The sequence below is a fragment of the Chinchilla lanigera genome, unplaced genomic scaffold, assembly GCF_000276665.1.
Source record: "Chinchilla lanigera isolate Chin_1 unplaced genomic scaffold, ChiLan1.0 scaffold00127, whole genome shotgun sequence".
NCBI classification, from domain to species: domain Eukaryota; kingdom Metazoa; phylum Chordata; class Mammalia; order Rodentia; family Chinchillidae; genus Chinchilla; species Chinchilla lanigera.
Window position 1 is genome coordinate 3175790 of NW_004955528.1, and position 6822 is coordinate 3182611.

Genomic DNA, 6822 nt, shown 5'->3' on the forward strand with positions numbered 1-6822 from the left:
CATAATACTTCCTGGCCTTGTGTGGAGTTGCTACCTGTGCCTGTGATGAGTCTTGATTCCTTTTCATTCACTTCCCCTCCCTCCATGCCTCCTCCCTCCTTCCAGCTCTTGATCTTTTTCCCATTTGAGAAAGATCATCTCCCTACTTATTATCTGTGTTTTATTTTGCTCTTTATCTTGAAGTTTACAGAACAAATGGGCAGATAGTATATAAAGGTCCATATAGTCATTGCTACCGCTGCAGAAGCCAGCAACAACACCTGTTCCTCTATTAACATATTATATTAGTGTGCAAAATTTTCGAAAATGAACCAAACAGTGTTGGTACATCACAATCAGTTGAAGTCCATGGGTTGTATTAGGGTTTACTCCTATGCTACATCACATGGGATGTATAGTGTATAAAGCCAGGTGTCCACGGTTCAAGTACCACACAAAGTAATGTCACAGCACCCCAGGGCTCTGGGCTTCAGTTCCTCAAGAAAGGTAGAAGAGGCTAAGATTTCGTGACACAAAGACCATGTGGTACTGAAGTCTTGATTTGCACTGAGCCCAGTCCATTTGATAGCAGGGACATGAGTGGCCACAGCTGAGACTCTGGGCCCTGCAGAAGCAAAACCTTTGCTCGCAGGGCTGTAGTAGTAAAGCTGGCTTAACCTTCATCTCAGCTGTCAGTTCTGGGAAGTCTGTGAGATCCCCCCTCAGCAGTCAGCAAGAGGGCTTGGTCATAGTCTGTTGCCACATGCCCTAATTTAAGCACACCAAGCACCGTCTCAGAGGGGCAGCATTTGTTTCACTGCCATCTTCCTCCCTAAGCCCTAGAGCCCTTGGTGCCATAAAGATGGGTCTTTATCATTTGTCTTTTTTCCAACTCACAAACCTTTGGTAAAAGGCGCATGGAGGATATACCTTACTTAACTCTTGCAAGGTCAGCCCCAGACTCAAGACCAAGGAACATCCTGGTTGATGAGTGTCTTGATTGGCCCAGGGCATTGGGCCATGCACCATCAATTTGACTTCCGTGAATATAACACCTTTTCTGGGCTCTGTGAGTCCTTCTTGTAAGTTATCCAGGTTGAGGGTAGTCATGGGAACCTACCCACCCACAAAAGGCTGCCAGTTTGATGACTCACTAATCTGATGAAATTTGAGCTTAACAGAACACTAATAGCCATGCTTTGGAGTAGTGGCAGAAGTTCGCTTTTCCTTATATGACTACAGCCCCTTACCACCTTGTTTGTGTCATCTGTATCTTTAAAGGGAGAGTTTCTGTCCTCTCCTTCGATGACTTCATTTCTGTTTTTGCTGTTTTGAAGTAGATAATATCACCTGCGTGCTTTTAAAGATGAGGCAACAGGGCCAAGAGAAATTCAGCACCTGCCCTCCATTTCAAGGTCAGTGCATGGTTGAACCAGAGGCATCCAGACAGAAACAGGTGCAACCAGGTTTTGCTTGTTTATTTTTATCAACTGCAGATTAACTTCCAAAGTTTCCAGGAGTATCTTGGATGAAAAAAAAAAAACTTACAGTCTTTTCATTAAAGGTTTATTTTGACCGAATGTGACATGGAAGAAATGTTTCAAATAAGGTTTGGAAGTTCACATTTGAAAAGGTTTGTAAAAATGAGATAAAAATACAGGGTTTTCTGTTCCAATTAGAACTGAATGTTAGAAAGAATAGGTATCAGGTCACTGTGACCTATAAAATGTAGCTCTTCTCTTTATAGAAAGTTTTTTTTTTTTTTGGTTGTTTTTGCTTTCACTGAGAAGAATGACTCTTTCTTCCAAAAATCTGGCAAATGCAAAAAATAAAATGGAAGGGAATGACAGTGCACCTTCCACAAGGCAGATGCGGTTGGACATTGTGGTCCATTTTCTCCACTTTGAGAATGAAGGATGAGAATTTATGATGAGGTTATTTTATTCAATAATCATGCACTGACTGTTAGGCTAGTTCTCCGCACCGATTGCAGAGCAGTCAGAATCTCTGGGCAGGGGCCAGCTCTGCAGAGAAAATTTGCCCTGAGAACCAGAATCCATGTATGGAGCATCCTGTTAAGTTCAAGTTGCTTGCTTACCCAGGGGATTTTTTAAGACTCTTGAGATGTCTTTAATTGTTGGAGTCACCTCTTACTGAAGTTGAAGTAGATATTTTAATAACACCAAGAAAGCTTATCTGGCTGGTGCATTTCATGACCGTGTGAACTTCAGTCTATGTCACTCTCACGCCATGCCACAATCACCCTGGTAGGGGCAGGGGTCCTGGAAGGCACCTTTCTTGGTTCTCTCCACAGCCTGGCTCTATCACATTTGGCCAGGTGTGTAGCAAAAGAACAAGCTGAGACTACACTAACTTATGTTTGTTTTTATGAACCCATATTTTCCTCCTTCTAAAATTATCTAGCATTATGTGTTTATTATTTAAGTACTTGGCAAAATGTGTCTAAATTTGGCTTATTTTTACTGATTTTCCTTGAAACATTGGGAGCACTTGCTGCCGGAATGCTCAGAGCTTTGTTATGCTTCCAAACATTTTTCTGAAATTATGCTATTCTATAATTATGTCTGTGTAACTACTTCTGATATTTTCCTTGGAAAACTATAATTCTTAGAAAAGAATCCTTATCTTTAGCTATTATAATGCCATCTCTTCAACCTGTGAGTCAGCATTGTGTGAGAACTGCTCGCTTTCCAATTTTTCTCTAATTCTTCCTAAGTATTTACCTCCTCTCCTTTACCCCCCAGCTGCCACAAAGTAAACAGCTTCTTCTCCTGCGTGCTCCCAACATGGCATGCTGCTGGGCTGTGTGCATCTCAAAGGCAGTAGGCCAACAGGCCATGGACTGGACCATCTGAAACCATTAGCTAAAGTAGATCTTCCTTCCTTGTCCGTTGTTGATTTCATATATTTTGTCACAGTGATGGAAAGTTGACTAATACACCAAGATTAATTCTCCAATAAAGGTATGATTTCTCTTATGCTAAATCAATATGACACATTAATCGTATGGCATATCACACTAATTCATTCTACAACTATTTATGAATCACCTTTATATTACAGACAAACTCTGTGATTTCCTGAGTGAGTGAGAAAAACAAGAAGAGTGAGTTATAGAGTGTATCCCAAGGTGGTAAGTACTTAGGAACAAAGTAAAGAAGGGACAGAAGCTCGGGAACCCAGGGAGGAAGGGTGGGGCTGCATCCACCAGTGCTTGTTAAAACAGAGTCTAGGGAGTGTGAGCTTATGTTTTCTTTTGTTCAAATTTTAACTATTTGCATTCAGGAGGCAGCACCAGCTACCTGTTTGATTATGCTTCCTGTACACTTATGCATTTCATACACATTGGTCATTTTAGAAATAATCTAGGTTGAGATACTTCCTGGTGAAGTGCATGGTGTGAGAAATTTCTCCTGCATGAAACAGTTTCCTTTTAGCAAATCCCTTCTACCTTCCATTGCTATGTCAACCAGCTGCTAAGGAAGCTGTCTTGGTAGAGTCTACAGAGTGCAGCACACGCACCAACCCCTGTGCCTTCCACATCCTCTCCACCGGGACCTGCCTTGAAGGTTGCCTGCCTTGAAGCAGCCCCACTGCTCCTGGGCACCCTATTGTCGCATCAGTGTTGCCTGACAGCGATCAGAGGGTGCAACCAACTGTGAATGCCAGACATGGCAAGCCTCCCACAGGGCTGCTTTGCCATTCCCAGGGGCCGAGTGCTGCGGTATTCTGCACACCTTCTTCCCATGAGGGTGTGACGGGAGGAATGATGCTCCCCCTACAAGCCCCGCTATGAATAGCACCTGAAATGGCAAAAGGTCTGCTGAATATGTGAGTAAACTGAGGCTCTTCAATGACATGATCCTGGGTTGAAGGAGAAAAAGGGGCAGGAAGTCAGAGCAGAAGACTTGGGGACACGGAGACAGCAGGGGGCAGAGTGACAGGTCTGTTCCACTGAGGGTGGAGAACGGGGCGGTGAGCCAAGGTGAGCAGATGCCCTCTAGGAACTGGGAAAGGTAAGGGTTTTCCCTGAGAATACTCCTGATTTCTGCCTGCCAGAAGTAACCATCTGAAGTCTGTGCTGTTTTCATTATCAGAGTTACTGCAGGTTGTTATCACAGCCAGGGGACAGACAGTCCTTGGGCATGGACATGGCCTTGGGTACCTAGTTTTGTTTTCTGCATTGAGGACCATGCACTCTGCACCTCAAGGAACAAGCATCAGGTCCATCCTGTTGCTGCTATGCCCCAGTCCCCAGGCAGTCTCCAGGGTGCACCTTGACATTTGTTGAGTGATTGAGTAAAGGTTGTCCCTCAGAAACACTGTGTTCAAGATTTTGTGGGTTTTAAAAAAATTTTTTTTTATTGTTTTGATGCCAGGGACAGAACCCAGCATACCACACATACTAGGCAAATGTGCTAGCCCTAAGTCATACCCCCAGCCCCAAGGAAAGGGCTTGGTCTCTAGCTAACCTTGTGACAGCTTCTCCCTTCAAAGGGCATTTTTGGGATTTTTCTACACTGTCTGGAAGGGACAGTGCCCCAAAGAATTCCTTATATTTAACCTTCTTTCCCTTCATGGGAGAGCCGGTGTGCCTAGGAATCTGCATTTTGGCGCCCCTCCCAGGAACCCTAGAGAAGCTGGTCCTCCCACAGCTGAGTATTACTGCCTGCAGAGTTCCCCTGGCTGCAGAGCTGCAGTCTCTGCTACCTGGGGCTGGCCCTGTGCTGGGAAGGGAAATAGGAAGTTCTGTGCACCCTCCCAGAGACGCCATTTCATATTTTTCCTTTTCTATCGTCCTCCTTTATTATTTTTTTTTCTGAGCACTTGAGAAAATCAGGACTGGCCTCTGCATATTTTAGAATCAAGCCAGGAAGAGGACTGAGAGCAACTGAGCCGTCGGCTAGTGAGATCAGGACAAGGTGAGCTCCGTGGAGGCTGCCTCTGGGAAGACGCAAGCTGAGTGTTTGCTGCCCAGGCCTTCTGTTTCCGTGGAAAGACAGTTTGCTTTGGGCTCATGCACTTTCCCACCATGTCGGCCTTCCTCAGAGTCACAGTGGGCCACCTGTGCAGAGATCACTGTTAAAAAGAGCCGTTCTGGCTGCTGGTTAGGAGTGAAAACCCTAGCAGTGGTGGACACATAGTTCCCATCCCACGTCCAACTGGGGAGCGACCTGATGGCTCATCTTCTCCCTTAACTCTTCCTGAAGCAGAGGACGTGATGGACATTGCAATTAGCATGGCACCCTCCCACCCCAGGCGATTACGATCAGATGTCCTTTCTCTTAAAGACATAACCTTTGCAACAAGAGAGCTAAACATCGGATGTGTGGCAGGGATTAAATCTCTATGCTAGAAGAATGATTTATGCTCCCATAAAGCCAAACAAAACCCAATTTGGTAAGATGAGACCACCAGAAATTATGTTCATGGTGAAAAACAGAAGAGAACTAATTACCCCAGTGCAGTGTTCCATGTAGGTATAATTCTACAGTCAATTAGTATTCTGTTTAATTGTACAATTAATGAACATATAAATTAAATTCATAGTTTATTTCTACCACTAAATTACTTATTTGAATTGCCTCTTTGGAAAAAAATAAGCAACTCAATGCACACATTATTAAAATGACTTGGTAATGTACATTCTGGGCACGCCTTAATTGTAAAACAATCACTCCACTATTATGGCCGGGATGGTGTTTGTGTTACGGGAAACTGAATAATTTAATTTTCTCTTGTCAAATGAGCAGGTAATAGTTTCACTGACTAACACAGAAAATTCTCCTGGCAGACTTTAAGACTTCCATCAACAGATTCCAAGCCACCCAGAGTACGCAGAAGTGACCCAGGAGAGAGCAGTTCTGAGATAATGCAAGAAGACACAGCCAGAGGGTAGACATGGGTGTGCCCACCCCTGGGCAGGGCCAGAGCCTCCCCAGCCCTCACTGACAGTGGATACAGAACAAAATAGAGAACAAAAGTAAGCCAAGCTCCAGTAGCTCCTACACCCTCTTCGGCACCCCCAGAAAGCCTCTCCACAAGAACATCTGAAAATGCACAGATGGGCTGGTGCTCATTTACACTCATAAACAACCCCTCCCCCAGACCTCATACCATTGTGGACCCAGTAAGCCTCCATGATCACCGCCATATTGGTATGGCACTGGCTCCTACCCAACCCCAAAGCCACTCAGGGGCACATGATGTCCTGTTGCAGAAGCGAGTCTCTGTCCCCTTGGTGTTATACAGTGGAGGGGGGCTGAGGTCTTAGAGAATTTAGTGAGGTGACTCAGTCCTTCAGTTGTACTGTGACTTGTCCCCTGTTCACTCCCCAACCACCTCCCCGCCTGCCCCACCAACACACATGCAGAGCCCACCCCTCCTTCCTTTCCTCTGCCAGGACGGGTCTCCCTCCAGCATGAGCCCCCTTTGGTCCCTCAGAGGTCTGGTTCTCACTGAGCTCCCTGCTAGCTCTCTAAGGGCTGTCCCATGTTTAGCTTTGTCCGGAAATCCTGAGTTCATAAAATTCAATCTCTGGAACATCTTTTGTGAAACCATGTAGATTGGGGAGCCACACGGCTTGTGCTCAATCCCAGCTCTGGCACTATCTGTGAGTGCAGGAGACAATCTAGGACTCACTTTTTATCAGCAAAACGTGGAAGAGCACATTTCCCTGGCAAGGGGTGGGGTTGGGTGAAGGCACGTGTATGAAGGAGCTCGGAAGATTGCTCAGAATGTGCCTATGCTTACAATGCAATTCTACTCTGCCGATATTATGCACCAGTGGTATTGAAAAGCAGAAGTGCCAGTGAACCAAAT

General features: G+C 45.2%; 1 long non-coding RNA gene across 1 annotated transcript; it reads left to right on the plus strand.

Annotated features, from left to right (window-relative positions):
* The first annotated feature begins 1183 nt into the window (after positions 1-1183).
* Positions 1184-5552, plus strand: LOC106147214. The gene is made up of 5 exons (XR_001231985.1): positions 1184-1394; positions 2745-2963; positions 3064-3133; positions 3710-3831; positions 4825-5552. It is a non-coding gene; the product is annotated as an uncharacterized LOC106147214 (long non-coding RNA).
* Positions 5553-6822: the final 1270 nt, after the last annotated feature.